The sequence below is a fragment of the Eucalyptus grandis genome, chromosome 2 (genome assembly GCF_016545825.1).
Source record: "Eucalyptus grandis isolate ANBG69807.140 chromosome 2, ASM1654582v1, whole genome shotgun sequence".
NCBI classification, from domain to species: Eukaryota; Viridiplantae; Streptophyta; class Magnoliopsida; order Myrtales; family Myrtaceae; genus Eucalyptus; species Eucalyptus grandis.
In genome coordinates, this window is record NC_052613.1 from 16963993 (window position 1) to 16981109 (window position 17117).

Genomic DNA, 17117 nt, shown 5'->3' on the forward strand with positions numbered 1-17117 from the left:
AGAGAAAGGTAAAATGGTATTTGGATAGTGGATGCTCAAGACATATGACAGGAGATTCAAATTGCTTCATAAACTTGTTCAAGTGAATGGTGGAAAAGTCTCATTTGGAGCAAATAGCAAAGGAAAAATTGTGGGATTTGGAACTGTGAAAATTGGAAACCTCACAATAAGCAATGTTTCTTTAGTTGAAGGACTCAACTACAATCTGCTCAGTGTCAGTCAGCTATGTGATACCGGTTTCAAAATCTACTTTCAAGAGGGTATATGTTCAGGAACCAGTAAAGAGTCTACTCAGTCATTTGTGGGACGAAGACATGGAAATATCTACCTCTTGGATGTGAAACCAAATGAATCGCGATGTTTAATTTCAATCCAAGACGAAGCAAGCTTATGGCACAGAAAGCTTGGGCACATCAATATGAAGCAGATAGCCAAAATTTCAACAAAGAAACTTGTTTTTGGTCTACCCAATTTGTCATATCAAAAGTCTGACCTATGTACACCATGGGTATTAGGAAAATAGGTAAGAAATTCATTTTAATCAATAAATCAATTTTCTACTAACCGTGTACTGCAGCTTCTGCATATGGATCTCTTTGGACTAACCAGAACACAGAGCATTGGAGGTAAGAAATATTGCCTAGTAATTGTGGATTACTACTCACGATTTACTTGGGTGTATTTCCTGGCAAGTAAGTCTGAAACTTTCTCGTACTTTGAAAAATTTGCTAAAAAGGTTTAAAACGAAAAATGATATGTTATTTCGAGTATAAGAACAGATCATTGAGGTGAATTTGAAAATCAAGATTTTACAAAGTTTTGTGATGAATCTGGTTTTCAACATTTGTTCTCCTCTCCATATACTCTAGAACAAAATGGAGTTGTGGAAAGAAAGAATAGATCGCTTCAAGAAATGGCTAGAACTCTTCTAATTGAAAGCAACATCTCCTCACGTTTTTGGGCTGAAGCAGTTTTTACAGTATGTTATATTATCAATAGAGTTTTTCTAAGGCCTATTCTAGAAAAAACCCCCTATGAATTATTCAAAGAAAAGAAGCCTATTGTTTCATATTTTCATGTGTTTGGATGCAAATATTTTATACTGAAAAATGCAAATGATCGAGTTGGTAAGTTTGAAGAAAAGTCAGATGAAGGCATCTTTCTTGGATATTCAACGACAAGCAAAGCGTACATAGTCTACAACAAAAAGACTCAAACTGTGGAAGAATCAATGAATGTCAAATTTCAGGATTCTATACAAAATGAATCTATTTAGACTCATCTTGAAGATTCTGAACCTGCTCCAGACTCTACAAAGTCTAAATCTCAAGAAGCAGCTCAGACTTTGAAGGACCAGCAGCAAGTGACTGTTGAAGATTTAAGTGAAGAAAGTGATCATCATTCTGACAAATTAACCAGCAACTGGAAGCATAAGTCTAGTCATCCCAAAGATCTTGTCATTGGCGACATTAATGAAGGAATTCGCACAAGATCCAAAAGGCGCGAAGAGTCTAGTGCCGTGGCTCTTATTTATGAAATAGAACCCAAAAGCATAGATAAAGCTTTATCTGATGAAAGCTGGATTGAAGCCATGCAAGAAGAGCTCAGGCAATTCAGTATCAATGATGTTTGGGAATTGACTCCTAAACTGAAAGGTAAATCAGTCATTGGAACTAAATGGGTTTTCAGAAATAAGATGGACGAGAAAGGAAAGGTCGTAAGAAACAAAGCAAGACTCGTGACCAAGGGATACACGCAAGAAGAAGGGATAGACTATGAAGAGACTTATGCATCAGTAGCAAGGTTAGAAACAATTCGTTTATTACTTGCATTTGCTTGTCATAAAAATTTCAGGTTATTCCAAATGAATGTCAAAAGTGCATTCCTAAATGGATTCATCCATGAGAAAGTCTATGTGGAACAACCACTTGGGTTTGAAGACCCAAGGAAACCAGACTTAGTATTCAGACTCAAAAATGCCTTATATGGCTTAAAACAAGCACCTCGAGCTTGGTACGACAGGCTGAGTAAGTTTTTAATTCAAAACGATTTTGTGAAAGGTAAAGTAGAAACTACTCTGTTTATCAAAAGAGAAAGCAAAAGTTTTGTGCTAGTTCAAATATATGTCGATGATATTATATTCGGATCTCCTAATGAAAGTCCGTGCAAGAAATTTTCTAAGACCATGCAGGATGAATTTAGAATGAGCATGATGGGTGAGTTAACCTTCTTTCTCGGGCTTCAAGTGAAACAACTGAAGGAATGAACTTTTATTCATCAAGAAAAATATGCTAATGATCTCGTCAAAAAGTTTGGTCTGAACAATTGCAAGAAGGCTGAAATACCAATGTCAAGTTCCTTGAAGATAGACAAAGATGAAGAAGGAAAGAAAGTCGACCGGAAGCTATACAGGAGTATCATTGGCTCACTTCTTTATCTTACTGCTTCTAGACATGACATTTTGTTTAGTGTTTGCATTTGTGCCAGATTTCAAGTAGATCCTAAAGAATCTCATTTATATGCGGCAAAGCGTATTATTAAATACATTACTTCAACTTCAAGCATCGGTCTATGGTATCTTAAAAGAGGAGACTTTACTCTTCTTGGGTACTCAGACGCAGATCTAGCCGGTTGCAGAGTTGATAGAAAGAGCACCTCGGGTACCTGTCAACTACTTGGAGGTAGGACAGTGTCTTGGTTTTCAAGGAAGCAGAGTACAATAGCTCTCTCTATAGCAGAAGCAGAGTATGTAGCTCTCGGTAGTTGTTGTTCACAAATTCTGTGGATAAAACAATAGTTAAGAGACTTTGGAATTGAAGATTCATGCACGAAGATTAACTGCGACAACACCAGTGCAATCAATCTTACCAAAAATCCAATTCTTCACTCAAGAGCAAAGTATATAGAGATTCGACATTACTTCATTAGAGATCATGTTCAAAATGGAGAAATTTTGATTCAGTATGTTGATTCAAAGAACCAACTGGCGGATATATTTACAAAGCCTTTGGAGAAAAATCAATTTGAAATTATTCGCTCCAGACTCAACATTTTGAGGTATGAGTAAATCAAAGTCTAGAGATTCTCAGACTCAGATAAACAAGACCTTGACTGTAAGTTATTCTCTCTCTTGAATCTCATCTTGAAAAGGTATGATCATCAACTGTGTTTGATTATTGCTATATTTAATTGACATGACTATTGCGACATTTTGTTTTCGAAAAGGAAGTTATTTTTTGAAATGACTTTTTGCGAAAAGGACAGCTATTTTGAAAAGGCATTTTTTTTTTAATTTTCCTTTGTGACGGTCCGTATGCCCCCTTTTTAACCGATTATGCACTATTGCTTCTTCTTCGCTTTACTCTCCAAAAACCCTAAAAAGAACCGATCTTCCATTCCTGTTTTCTTCTCTTGCCTAATCTTCGAAAAAGTTGTCATTTTTCTTGGGGAAGTCAAGCAAGGAATCTCTCAAAGAGTGAGAAAGATGTCGTCTTCAAGAAAGTCTTCGAGGATCGCAAGCAGGGGACCACAGCGAATGAGTGAGGGGCCTACTCACTTCGATTTCACCGAGGAAGAAGATGCTCCAAATCAGCAGCAGAGCCCACAACATTCTCAGTAGCGTCATTCTTCACCATCTAGTCCTCAAAATGTTGGTCATCAACAAGAGGAATAAATCATTGAAGACGCAGATCCTGTAAGAGTTTAAAGACCCTCTTTTATTTATAAGCTTTATCGTGCTTTGAAAGGGACTCGTACTCCATTGAACTATGTCGATGATTTTCTTAAAGGCAAAGGATATGGGAATGAATATACCTTTTTGCAAAAAATGGAAAGTTTGTGAATTGCTCGTAAATGGGTGGCAGAAGAATCCCTTACAAATATCCCGAGTGATACTCGTGATTGGGGATTTAATCCGATAGATGGGAATGATGATGACAAATTGTACAGCCAATTTCAACCGAGGATGGGTATTGCGGCGGAAAATCGAGGAAAAAAGGGAGAGTTGTTTAGATCGAAGGAACAGAAGGATCTATACTCAAAATTGCTGAAGCGTGGGGTGATAAACCCTATGAGTGTGGATTTTGATTTTCTGGATGCTGTAAATGTGAATTTGAGGGAAAAGTTTAGTTTTCTTCAACTTGAGCAGTTCTGTTCTGACACCACAGAATCTTACGCTGAATTAACTGCTTATTTCTATTCAAACCTTAGTTTTCTGGATGTGAATAGATTCTCTTTCAGTGTCAAAGATCAACACTTTGTAGTGGATATGGATATGCTAGCAGATGTGTTAGGGGTTGAGAGAGGAAGATATCAACCGATCAAAGTTTCTATTGTTCATGCTACATTGGAACTTGTTAAGGACAGGAGAACGAAGGAAAATATTTCCTACCTAAGGATGAGTGCGTTCAACATTCTGCTTCACAAGATTGTGATCAATTGCCTCAGACCGAAATCAACTTCCAAGACTGATGTTTCAAGTTCAGAGGCAAAGTTGATGTATGCCATTCTCACTGGGAAAAAGTTTTCTCTTCCTCACATTATTATGTTCCACATGTATAGAGTAGTGGTGAAAGACAGAGATCAACTTCCTTATCCAAGTCTTGTGACGAAGTTATTCAGATATCTGAACATTCAGCCTCCACAAATTCTTTGTGCTCAATCGTGTGATCATATGGTGGTAGGATTGAAAATAGTGACCAAGATGCATCTGAAGGAGCTAAGCAAGGTGTTGGAGAAATTTAAGGAGAAGGCTCCTGTAAAGTCTCATCAAATCTCTTCTGCATCAAAAAGAAAAGGAAAGGAGCCCATGGTTGCTCCATTTAAGAAAATGAGAGCTCTCATCATTGAAGATGAAGATGATGAGGAAGACATCACCATCTCTGCAATGGCGTTGAAACATCTGAGCCATTCTGCTCCAGTGAAAGACTCAGAACAGAGGACTCGAGAAAGAGAAGAGAAAGAAAGAGAGGAGAGAGAAGCAGAAGAAAAGGATGCTGAGGAGGCAATGTATGAAAAAGAAGAAGAAGAAAGAGCACTTGGAAAAAGAAGTAGAAGAAGAAGAAGAGAGAATGAATCAAGAGGAAGGAGAGCCTGAAAAACACTCTTCTCCACCTGACGGCGTAGAAACAGGGGGAGATAATGAGAAAAGAGGGATGTCAGTTGTTACCAGTGAGGGAGTTAGCTGCTCTCCAGCTGACCCAGAAGACATTCATGCCCCTCATTTTCTTGAAGAAGAACATGATGCTTCATCGCCAAATCTGCGTGACTATTCTGATATGCCATCATCCGTAGATCATGTTGAAGTCGATGTTGATCGATCGACACTCAGCAGATTTTTGCAGAATTATGGATATTCTTTTGAAGATGTGCGGTCAAATTTATGCTCTAGGATGCGAGGTTCAAAGCTTATAGAATGCAGGTCAAGTTTCTTCAGTTTCTTTGAAAGATCAGATCCAAGCCGTCTCTGTTTAGATTCAGGCTAATGCTAAGGGTGAAAAGGTTGCACAACTGAAGAAAGACTTGAAAAGGCTGGAAGGGATTGTTTAGTCTATGGGAGATTTCCAGCTTGTCCGCGTTCCCAAGCAATCTTGACTTTGTTCCATTTTCTTTTCAACCTTTTTAATTTTGACAAAAAAGGGGGAGAAAGATTTGAATCAAACTTTGAATTTTTAATCGTTTGGATTGTTTGATTTGGATTGATGTTTGACTTTAATTTTGTGTCTGGATGTGAATTTGGATTTGACTGCTATTAACTGTTATTGATATCTTATGGATGACTTTATCATATTCAAGATTAACCTATTTTCTGTGGTTGCAGATTCTAGTATTATTCATTTAGCCATTTTTCTTTATAAGATATGTTTGAGAAATGTTTTACAGGTCAAAATTATCCAAATCTGCAGGAAAGTTTTGTCACCATAAAAAAATGGGAGATTGTTGGAGAAATCTTCTTGAAATGTTTTGAAGCTGACAAAACGTTTCCATCAGTTTAGTCTGAAGGTTTGCAGACTCTGTTGTTTAAAGTCTAAAGACCTCTGGACAGCCAGACTCAAGATTCAAAGTCTATCCTCATTGACAGTTACTAATCCGTTGAAGAAATGTTATTAAGAACTGGATGTTTTATTAAGGATATGACCTTATCGACTGGAGAAGATCTCTTGGTTGGATATGATATAACGAAATCCTTTTAATTGATCGAGATTGATTCAAAGATTAATGATCCGTTGATTGGCGAAATATTCGTGGAAGGTTCTACTTATGGAAACCGAGATCCTGATTGTATGGGCGAACATGATTGATGGGCTATCGTCATGTTCCTTTAATAGCTCGAATGATCTTTCTAATTGATTCCGTCCAACGGGTAGATTGGAGGAATTCCCTTGGTAAGTGCCAACGGGTATGATGGCGTAAAGGAGTATATAAGGAAGACGTTCTAAGTTGTTCGAGAAGTGCGCGATAGAAGAATTCCAAAGTCTGAAGTTCCTTGTTATTTAGTCAATTCATTTGAGTGAAAACTTATACACAAAATAGAGTTTATATTTGTGAGAAACCTTGAGGAAGTGTGGTAGAACATCTACACTTTGTGGAATCGGGGAAAAGTTTGTCTTTGTAACATTTTTTTGTTCATAGTGGAATCAGCCGATGAAAGGCTGTCGGTGTGGAAGAGTAGACGTAGGCTTGGGATAAGTCGAACCACTATAAACTTTGTGTTTAATTTTCTCTTCCATACTCTTTACTTTGCTTTGATTGTAATTCATTTTGGTTAAGCAAAATAGTACTTTCTTTCTATTGGTTGCCTAGTATTGCTTCCGTATCTCGAGAAATTGTTTTTACACCTATTCACCCCCCTCTAGGTGTATATACTAGTTACATCAGAATTGATTGTGTCGGATATAGGGTAGCCTTTGTAAGTTGATTGGTGGTTCTCATTGGTTTGTCAATAGGAAATTTTCTTGTAAATGATCCCTTTGCGACGGCAGTGAAATTGACAAGTGAAAAGTTGTGGTTTTGCTCAACCCACGCTTTGGGAAAGGGAAATTTAAGAAAAATAAGGACCAAGGGAAAATATGACATCTCTAACTGAAGGACAGTGATAGGGTCCACCAGTTGTCGTGGATTTCAAGCTGTACACCTTCATAAACATCAACAAAATAGCAAAGGCAAGTCACGATCAGACTTGTACATTTTGTTTTGTTTAATTTACTCTTGTCTGGGCACATTTTTATTTTTATTTTTGCCTGAAATATAGGAATTCTAAATTTCGATAAGTAATCTACATATAATTTTGTCATAATCTTTTTGGTTTAATAACTTTTTATGTTTCATATAGCAAAAAAATGTTTTTGCTTCTTAAAAAGCATAGACGAGCAAATCCCGAGAAAACTCAGCTGTCATCATCATGATGGCGATCTTTCATTCTTGTTTAGCATGCGTCAATTGTGAAACCTAACTACATACATATATAAACATCCATCATTAATAAGAAAGGTAGAATCACGCTTAACGTTGAGCGACATCATCACTTCCCTCCCCCTTCTGTTAACATTAATTAGACAGATTATTTTAGTAGGAAAAAACTTAATTGCTTTAATCTTATATAATTGTTCTTGCCTTAATTGGATGTAATCATTTCCGTATCTGGTGGACTGTGAGAGGTGAAGCCAGAGTTAGGACAATTAATTTGGGACGAAAGTGACACAAACTAACAACAATATGTTGAACATGTAAATGGTATGTGGAAAATTATTAAAAATGTCCTAAGCATATTGCATTTATATCAAATTAATCCTAAACATTTTGAAAATTTGTCAATTGATACCATTTGGCTACTTTAGGTCGAAAATTATTGATGTGAACGTCCGCCGTCCTTTGTAGCATTCTTAGCGTTGACATGGACAAATTTTTTACTTTTTTAGAAACTTCATAGTTATTATTATTTTTTCCTTTTATTTCTTTTTCTCATTGTTGCTTGGAAGGGTCGTCAGCCACGAGACTTGCGAGCACTTGTTGGCCAATGGTGAGGGTCATGGCCCTTGTTGGGTTTGGCAAGGGCTTGACCCTCGTGGCCTAGGCGAGGGCCACGACCCTCACTTGGTTTGGGTGAGGGTGTTGTAGCCCTTGCTTGGATTTGAGTGAGGGCCAACGCCCTTGCCCGTGGCCATTGACTTTATCAGCTAAGAGTTGGAAAAAAAAAAAAAAAAAAGGAAGGAAAAAAGAAAAGAAGAGAAAGAAATAAAAAATTTAGAAAAAAATTTAAAAAATTATCCACATCAGTAACGACGGTACTATGTAGGACAATTAGCATCCACATCAGCAATTTCTAGCAAAAATTAATTGGATGGACTCAATTAGCAAATTGTTGGGATAAGAATAGTAGGAGTGTTACAACATTCTTATGGCACTTATTGAGTGTCCTAAATTTTTTCCGTTCACTTAGGCTCTGTTTGTTTGTGTTTCTTTTTTTTTGTTTTTAAACACTTTTTCTGTTTTTTTGTTCCTGGGAACAAAAAAGGAACAAAAACGCGTTTGGGTGCGTTTCTGTTCCTTTTTTATTCTTTTGTTCCCAGAAACAAAAAAAGAAAAGAAATAAGAAACACAAAATTTGTGTTCCTTATTTCTGAAACACATCTTAGGAACAAAAAAGGAACAAAATTGTGTTCCTTTTCTATTTCTTGCTCCCTTCAAACACCGCCTCTCTCCCCCTGCGACGAGCTTCTCCTCCTGCGACGAGCGACGAACACCACCTCTCCTGCGACAAACACCGCCTCTCCTCCTGCGAGCCTCGTCTCCAAACAGGCTTCGGTCGGCCGGTGCCGATCGTCCGGCTTCGGAAGCCGGTCTCCCGCCTCGGCTCGGCTTTGTTGACTCGCCGCTCCTAGTCGTCGTCGCCGTCGCCGTCGCCATCGTCGCTTCAAGGAGAACAAAGCACCCCACCTTCGACGCTCGAGATTCGCCATCAAAGCCTTCTTAGAAATCCTCAAGCTCCTCTCGCTAGCTCGGCCATGTTCGGTGCTCGCGACGCCTTCGCCGCGTGATCTTCAGCTGCTACGGCGGTTTCCCCCGCCGGCTCCGGAGAGACGATAGTGAGAAAGTTCCTCTGCGACTGCTGGTGGTTCCTCCTCCTCGCCGCGGCGGTGGCGTTGATCCACATCTAGGTGATTCCTTGGTCCTGATTCTCACGCGATCTGGAATTTTTGCGGTTTTGTGTGACCGATCCACGTGCATATGTGCTCGCGGCTGCTTTTGTGTGGTTTTGTAGGTTTTTGTTGTTCACTTCTTTCTTAAACGCCATTTCGCGTGTAAAATAGAAGACTGATGCGAATAAATGGAACAAAAGTTGTTTCGTCTGCTGAATTTTCAGTTTGCTAATGCTGATGGACTGAAAATGCGGGCGAATTCAATTGCACCTTTATCTTAGCTTATGTATTTTGACCAGAGATTCTGTTCCTTTTGCGCATGCTTGCATCAGTAGCTGAACTAAAGTAATTTACAAAATCATGTGAGATAGAAGGACGAAGGCTTCTTTCCTAACATGTGAAAGAAGTGTTCGATGTAGAACAAATGAGAAGGGGTTGATAGCACTAGATTGTCTACTCCTAGTAAAGATGTAGAAAATTATAGTGTTTGTGGGCCGTCTATTAATTGCAGAAAGTCTCGTAACTATAGAATAGCATGATTTTAGATGTTCGTTGCCTTCTGTGCTCTGTTGTGGGGTTACTTTGTAGGAATTTTGCTTTGATGACCATGGAAATGTGGTACTTTAGGAATTTCAGCAGGAAAATTAAGAGATGCTTTGATTCAAGAGGCAAAATATGGGCCCATTAACTCAGGTATTTGATGTTGTAGCTGTAGTATTTTTGGTGAAACTCGTTTTTCTTTCCTCTGCTGGTCTAGTTTCTAGTAAAGGACAGGACATCTTATGATTGAGTACAAAATTGTATGGCCTTGTGCCCCATTCATAAATTTTAACTCATCAAGTTACCATCAAGAATTATAGTAATCCAATCCTAAAACATACTAATTTTCTATAACCACACTTAAACTATCTTTTTTTGTCAGATTCACCTTCAATTGCTGCCTTTTTAGCCCTTTAGCTCTCCAATTTCATGTATAAACTGTTGTTCGATGGTTAGGGAGATGCTTATCTTATGATTATCACAAACAGATATCCAAAACGGTTCTTGGCCAGGAAAAAGGATTTGTGCTAAACTTTTCTTTTCTCCAGTTTCAGTTAAATCTTTCAGTTCAGTTTCTTCCCCAACATTATCGTCTTTTTTGGCTTTAAAGAGATGCTCCAGCATCAAGCAATGTACATATGTATGTAGCAGTCATGTTGGCTTCCGTGATCAATTCTTCTTGTGTTGGTATGTTTATCCAATGGTTGTCCTTACTTCATTTGTTTATCCACCAAAATTATATGTTTCCTCGTTTGACTTTTATCTTTTTGTTTTTGTTTTTTTCCCTCTCTCCCGCAGATGTGTCTTTTCACGACACAATTGGAACATGCTGATCAACTTGCTGCTGCTGGAAGTCTCCATCCTATTACCTCATCCTGGTATCTACTTCGGATCGATGGCCATTTGAACCTCTAGCTTTGTTCCAAGAGATACACATTCAGTTATTAAGATATGTACTCGGTAAATTTGTTATTATCATGTGCAGCCAGCATCTAGACTTTTAAGTTATGTAATTATAAGCTTAGGTGAATTTAGATCTGCAACTCACTCCGCCTAGTGAATTTGAAAAAGAAATTTGAGTGTGTGGTGGAACCCTTTCCTTGCTGTGTGGGAGGAAACTTTCTGAATTTGTCATATTGAGCAAAATTTTTGAAAACGCTGAGTGCTGAATCTCTCTTTCATCCAACATTTAGTAAATTTACTGTCTTGCTTGAAATATCAATTGGGAAGAGTCAATCTGTTTAAGTGAGAATATTATACCCCATCAAATGATGGTAGTAATTCTCATATATTGTGTTTTTATGGTTAGTCAAGAAGTACTAATGGTGGATCCATTACATTATTTGGTTAGTTTTGTCTTCGGATGGTTTTATTGTGCTACTGTCCTTCAGGAGGAGTAGCTTCTGAGAGAATTCACACTTAAATAATGCTAGTAATTCCCATGTATTGTGTTTAATGATTGATCCAAGAAGTTTTAATGGGGGACCTGTTTAGACAGAGGGATGCTATAGTTCATTTTATTTCAAGTTTGAAGCTTCTTTTATTCATCTTCACAGCCTTATCAACCTTTTCTTGTCGAAGATATGTGTTTCTTTCTCCATCTCTCTTTTCTTGTAATCTTTAAATACATTTTGCGGAAATCCTTTATCGATCTGATTTCTTTCCCGGGTAGGATGGCTGTTGACCAGATCTACATGGAAGGAATTATCCCCAAAGTGGCCTAAGGCATATCCTTATTGGTTTGATATATTGGTTTTAGATCACATATGTTTATAGCTCATGTGTCTCCCGAAATTTTCTTTGACAACACTAACTTTCTGGGATGATTGGTTGAGGCTACAAGAGAACCACCAAGGTCGACAATTTATTCGGCCAGAACACTTATACTCTGATGTGTGGTCACTTCAGTCTTGTGCAGTTACTTTGCAAGTTTTGCATGTATAATATAGTATGTAAATTTATAACTGATTATTCACGGCCATGCTCATGGTAGAGGGCTTATAACGGCTCCCTTACGCATTGTCCTTGCTTGTATTAATGATTCTAGAGTTGGATACTCTCTTTCTCTCTTACTCGCACAAAAGATATGATGCTTTCTCCCACGTCCAGGATGGTGTACCAAGGACAGTATATGAAGGAGCAGTAATCTCCCGGTATTCACCACCACGGCATGTGTTTCTAGTGGGTTCGGATTCTTTCAGGCTGCTTGGGATCAAACATGTTTGATGCATTGAGGTGGGGTTCCACGTCGCTGGTAAATCATGGTGCCAGACCTGAGCTTCCTTTTTCCTCCTCAACGCCTAGTGTGGCGGTACACTATCGAGGAACCACCGGGAGCATAGCAGCGGAGCTCGCCGATGAGCGAAGTGTAGAGGGCTGACGATTCCTTTTGCGATTTTGATTGAGGAGAGGGAGGATTCTTCTGAACGGCAGTGTCCAGTCCATACATACGCCTTTAAATGGCCGAAGCAAGCCATCATTCATTGGAAGAGAGCCATAGGTCATGTTAGCTTACTTTTACACTTAATAGCACGTAACCTCAACAAATTTTGTTGCTCCTGAAGAAACATACATCTGTCTCTCGCCATGTTTCCCCGCTCTTTTGCCCCCGCTTTGGCGGGTTGGAGCGCGGAGGACTAAAATGTAAGAGACCCACAAAGTCGAAAGTGGGAGTTCATGCCTGTCTTTGTATGCAAAACACGAGGAACTTCTAGTCATGTGTGTTGTGAACAAAATGGTGAGAAAAATTTGGTACAAAGTTTATTTATAAAATTTCCTTCAAAGTATGCACTTATAACCATGTTCAGAATGTTTGACTTTACTCACCATGAACAAAATTAAATTGATGAGCATTTCATGATAATGAGAATTCAAAACTAAGTTTACACTTTATTTATAAAAAAAAAAATAGGGAAAATTTTGGTACAAACTTAAAAATTTTCTTCCACGTAAGCAAATATGATCAAGTTTAGAATGTTTGTTTTCACTTAATATGAACAAAATTAAATTGATGAGCATTTCATGAGAATGATAATTCAATATTAAGTTTACACTTTATTAAAAAAAAAAAAGAACAATTGAAAAAAATTGGAACATAAATTTTGTACATTACCAAACGTGTTTTGTTCTTTTTCTATTCCGAAACATAAATTTTTGCAGTTACCAAGGCCCCTGTTTGGTAACCATCCAAACAGGGCCAAATTCGATTCTTTGTTCCCGGAATCGGTTTTGGCCTAGAATCGCGTTTGGTAAAATTTTTGTTCCCGGGAACAGATTGGGAACAGAATCAAGAACCAAAAAAGTTGATTCTTGTTCCGGGAACAAATTTGAGAATCAAAATTTTCTTCTTCCCTTCGGCCATCTCGCGAACGCCGTCCATCACTGCCCGCCACCGTCCGCCATCCACCATCGCCGTCCACCGCCGCCGCCGCCGTCCGCCGCCACCGTCCGCCGCCGCCGTCGCCGGTCCGGTGAGCTCGCCGAGACCGGGGCGAGGTTCGCCGAGGCTTCGCCGGGAGGCTCGGCCTCCTAGCCACGGCGAGGCGAGGCTCGGCCTCGGGGGCGGGCGAGGCCCGCCTCGGCCACCGGCGAGGCCGAGCCTCGCCCGGGCCTGGGCAAGGGCGGGCGAGCCTCGTGACGCCTAGCCCCACCGGTGGCCGGGCGAGGCTCGCCTAGCCCGCCGGTGGCCGGGCGGACCTCGTCGGGCGAGGTCGGCTCGGCCACGGCGGGGCTCGGCCTCACCAGATCCGGCTCGCCGAGCCTCGGTGGGGCTAGGCGAGCCTCGCCCGGCTGCCGGCGAGGCTCGGCCGACGAGGGCCGGCCTCGCCGAGGGCCGGCGACGCTCCGGTGAGGTCGCCGGCCCTCGTCTGGCCGGTCGCCGGTCCGGCGACCGGCAAGAAGAAGAAGAAGATGATGAGAAAAAGAAAAGAAGAAAGGAAAAAAAAAGAAAAAGAAAAGAAAAAAAAGGAAAATGAAAAGGAAAATGAAAAGAAAAAATATGAAAAAATGAAAAAAAAAGAAAAGAAAACAAAGGAAAAAAGTAAAAAAATTATTTAAAAATTAAAAAAATTGATTTGGAACAGAATTAATGAACACGGTACCAAACACAATTCTATTCCAGAATCAGAAATTTTGGACAGTTACCAAACGGCTTAAAATGCTTAGAATCAGTTCCCGGGAACAGAATAAAAAAGAATAAGTTCTGATCAGAATCAGCTCCCGGGAACAGAATCGTTACCAAACGCTCCCCAAACGTATTTCTGTTCTTTTTCTATTCCGAAAACAGAAATTTTATACGATTACCAAACGCGTTTTTGTTCAGAAATTATTCCCCGAAACAGAAACACTTTTTTCTATTTCTGTTTCCTGGAACAATTTTTAAACAGAAACGTTACCAAACGCACCCTTAAGTGCTACCAAAAAGTTGATAATTTAAGTGCCATTAGCGATTTACGTTGCTAAAAAAAAATGACGTGAACACTAGTTGTCCTACATGGCATTGTCGATCTTGATGTGGACAATTTTTCAAATTTTTAATTTTTCTTTCCTTTTTTCTTTACTTTTTTTCCTATATCAATGAGGATTACTATTGCGACCAAAATTTCGGGTGCACTACATAAAATTAGGCTAATGGACCACTAAGTATAACTTAACTCGAGTTCTCCCAAGCCCATACCAATTTGCGACTTAGGTTCAAATATTTAGCATGCAAAAGGGAGAATTATTTTACTTCTATGAATTAGAGACTTTGGGTTCGAGAACTTGATTATGCTAGATTTCTCTAATGCTCTTTCAGTACATTTCTCTTTTATTTTGAAAATGTTTGGCAAGCAGCTTGAATTAATTTTAAATTACCTCCTTACCTCCCTAACACGCGAGATGATCATGCGGGTGTACAAACCACCAATTTAACACTCAAGAAAGCAAATAAAAAAAGAAATTTGCAAGACTTACCTCAACGAATGCATTTGCGTTGTTAGATCATAATTTACATCAACAGTCTTAGATATGATTTCTAATTAACATGCAATCACTCAATTTTTGTTTTCTCTTTTAAGGAGAATATAATCCATATGCAATGCAATGCTTCTAATCTAATATGAAATGATATAGCATGGCAACATGTCATAAACTATATGAATGAGTAAATTTTTTTGTGATTTCTTAATGAGCATGTGATAATTAAATATTCAATCTAAATTAACCAAATAACCTAAATTTCTAATTAAATGAACCTAATAAAAATCACTATAAGATGTGCATTTCATGAACCTAATCCTATATGACATACGCATGATTTTTTTGGTATTTTTTTTAATGAAAATCACTAAAAATAAAAATCTAACTAAAGTGAAATGCTATCTATTAAAAATCACTATAAAATGTGCATATCATGAACCTAATCATATATGACATACGGATGATTTTTTTGTATTTTTTTTTATGAAAATCACTAAAAATAAAAATCTAACTAAAGTGAAATGCTATCTATTCTGAATGCCTACTAAACATGCATTTTAAAAAACTAAGCTATCATGCAATCGATCCTAATCTACATGATGCAAATGCAATTTTTTTTTTGTGTGTTTTCTAGATAAATCGAACAATTAAGAGATAAACATCAAACCATCCATGATCATTCAAAACGTTATCCATCACTCAATTTGAAATTTAAACTCGATTATCTTGCTAATAAAATTAATAAATTGATCTTAAGCCTTAAAAATCAAGATATTAATTTTACTTCCGTGTGAATAATTATTCCATCTAAAGCTTTATAGATGGAATAAAAATCCGTGCGGTTGTGAATTGGATGCTATAGATCGGGAATTTCAATCAAGCATTGGGAACTAATTCAAACAAAGAAATAAAACATCAAAACTAAACTAAGATGAAGTAAATTTACCTAAATACATTAAATCTACTTAAAAGTAAACCTATCAAATAAAATAAAACAAATTTCTACCTAAATTTAGATTTTTTCCAAAAATCCAATCAGTAGAATGGACCGACGATGGAGGCTTGGCACGGATGGCTCAAAGGCAGCGGCTGTGGTGGTCTTAGCACCTCATAGGAGGTGCTTACGTCAGGGCTCCATGGGCAACACGGCAACGTCGGACTTCGTGGCTCGGGACAACGGGGACACCATGGGATAGCGACTCAGTTACGGAGGAGCAACAACGATGATCGTCAACAATCCATGGTGCAAAGATGGTGATTCGTGGATCTTGGCTCTAGATCAAATCGTGGTGATGGATCCGGCATGGATGAAAGCGTCTTAGTTGCGACAACGACCTGTTTTGAACCTGCAAGGTTGCTGCAGAGATGCCCCGACGGTGGAAAATCTCCGATGGTAATTCGTCGTTGCAGCAATAGCAGCAGAATCGTTGCAGCCGAGGACTTATTCATGAATTTCCTCAAGAGAAAAAGGAGATAAGAGTGGGATGGAGTATGGGCGTGAACTCCACAATTTGATTTTGAAGACTTTTTATGCGATGGGACGTTCGGACTCTCCAAGTGCAAGTCTCCTCCTTCAAGATTTCTCCTTCATGTGCAGAACGTCCGCTCTCTCTCCTTCCCGCTCAAAAAGTGTCGTCTCCTTTTTCAGAATTGTGGCCATATGTATCGATTGTGTGGCCTTCAAAACCCTATGTGAACAAATCTATTTATAGGCCACCGATTAGGGTTTCAATTTTTCCAAATCGATATCCTGGAAAATTTCAAATTCCTATTTTCACAAGATGATCTTTGATAAAAAAAACAGGTTTGCGCCAATTTGCTCGCTTCGTGGGCTTAGTCCGGCCAGTCAAGTTAAAACTCAGATCACTAATTCGAACCCATCCGTTACCGGTCCAATGCAAATGTAACAAATGCAAAATTAAAAAATAAATGCACATAAACTTATATGCTATGCAATTAATATTTTTTTTTTCAGGGATAAAATTACTCCCTAATTTTTAATGCGAAAAATAACTAAACTGATCGTCGAAATTTATGTGTCAACCATTACCGACGATCCTTGCTAGCCACAGGTGAGGCTACTTTGCCTAGATTTGGCAAGGGCCTTCGCACCCTCCTCCAGTCTAGGCAAGGCCTTTGTGGCCAATGAAGGTTGCTGGCACAATAATAATAATAATAATAATTAAGAAAAATAATAAAAAATCCACATTGAAATGGAAAATTAGGTAAACAAATTCACGTAAGATGATTTGCCATGAATGACATTTACTCCAATATAACGTTTAAGTGAGTGAAAAAAAGCTATGGTATGCAAGTGAATATCATACGAAAGTTATGGTACCTCTACTATTTGTATATTGCAAATTATCAATAGGTTTAGAACTCACAAATTTGAAAGATTTGGGATTGAATTCGCACAAGTTCAATAAATTTTGGACTTTAAATGGTATTCATACACCTTGACTAAAAAACCCCATTGTG

The 17117-nt window shown here is 38.6% G+C and overlaps 1 long non-coding RNA gene across 1 annotated transcript; it reads left to right on the plus strand.

Moving 5' to 3' along the window:
- The first annotated feature begins 10160 nt into the window (after positions 1 to 10160).
- On the plus strand, positions 10161 to 11877 carry LOC104456978. Its single transcript, XR_005548751.1, has 3 exons — positions 10161 to 10364; positions 10476 to 10555; positions 11787 to 11877. It is a non-coding gene; the product is annotated as an uncharacterized LOC104456978 (long non-coding RNA).
- The last annotated feature ends 5240 nt before the right edge of the window (positions 11878 to 17117 follow it).